The sequence below is a fragment of the Poecilia latipinna genome, unplaced genomic scaffold (genome assembly GCF_001443285.1).
Source record: "Poecilia latipinna isolate Pla-1442-1.1 unplaced genomic scaffold, P_latipinna-1.0 Scaffold379, whole genome shotgun sequence".
NCBI lineage: Eukaryota > Metazoa > Chordata > Actinopteri > Cyprinodontiformes > Poeciliidae > Poecilia > Poecilia latipinna.
The window spans coordinates 185,732-186,906 of NW_015112995.1; the positions used below are offsets into that span (position 1 = coordinate 185,732).

The 1,175-nt window shown below is 37.4% G+C and overlaps 1 long non-coding RNA gene and 1 other non-coding gene across 2 annotated transcripts in view; both read right to left on the reverse strand.

Annotated features, from left to right (window-relative positions):
* Nucleotides 1-1,175, reverse strand: part of LOC106950109 (uncharacterized) — a 35,085-nt gene continuing 33,910 nt past the window's right edge. The window contains exon 4 of the long non-coding RNA XR_001425540.1: nt 1-80. This is a non-coding gene — a long non-coding RNA (uncharacterized LOC106950109). The remainder of the gene's footprint in view (nt 81-1,175) is intronic.
* trnav-aac (transfer RNA valine (anticodon AAC)) lies at nt 642-714 on the reverse strand. The gene has a single exon. It is a non-coding gene; the product is annotated as a tRNA-Val (tRNA).

Sequence of the window (1,175 nt, forward strand, 5' to 3'; positions counted from 1 at the left end):
CCGCAGACGGGCTTTATGGCCCAACATCGATTAGCAACAGTTCAAGGTGGGCAGAACGTTACAGGTGCAGCAGATGAAACCTTTGAATAAAAATATGAAAGGAAAATAAATTGAAGCTTTTGCTATTATCCAGAAAATTTTATTTTAATTAATTTTAAATCCACAAGGGCTTTACTGTCCAGCCTGGAAATGAGGATTGTTGGAAATAAAACACGAGACAAAGGACATAAAATGATCTTTGAGGAGCAAATAATTAAAAAGTTAATGATGTTTAGAGGAAAAAAGGAGTCAGTTTAAAGTTTGTAAAGCGCTAATGAAGACGGGATAACCTGGATGTTCAGCAGGAGAAAAGGTCAGGCCAGGTCAAAAGCATCAGGGTGGGAATTATTTCAAGAATCAGACTGAGAATACTGGTTCATCCGGGTAGGGGGATTTACTGGAATATTCCAGATTAACTGTCGAGATTCAGGAAGCAAGACGAAGAAACAAAACCATGAAATGTTTTCATGGAGATTCAGGATGAGGAAAAAAACAATTTAGAGGAGGAAATATTAAAACATGAAGGTCAGATTGAAGGTCAATGGATGGATGGACTCTTGTTGTCTCACAAACACCCTGTGAAAGGCACAACGTACAAAAGCTGTTTCTGTCTGGTTTCGAACCAGAGACCTTTTGCGTGTTAAGCAAATGTGATAACCACTACACTACAGAAACTGAACTCCTCTGCTTTGTTTCAGTTTGAGGTTCCAAATCTGAAGATGTCAGATGCAACGCATCAAGTTTCCACAGAGGTTTGCACTGAGATGCCTGGATTCAGACCGCTACACCATAGAATCCTTGCTGACCTTTAACTTTGCATAACCTCGCATATGGCCGGGCAGCTCAGCTAGTCACAGCGTGCTGTTCATAATGCCAAGGTTGTGGGTTCAATCCACACTTGAAAATGAGAAAGGGTGGTAAATGATAAAAACACTTCAAAATTAAAAAGGTTGTAAAATAAAATTAATACTTCAAAATAAAAAAACTGTTTTAAAGTTAAATCAACATTTCAAAAATAAAAGAAAGCTGGAAAATATACCTCTACACATGTTGAATTTGAAAAACATTAGAATATGAGGGCTTTAGTCAAATCTTCATTGTGGTAAAATCATGTACGTTTTTCTTAAATCCATGGA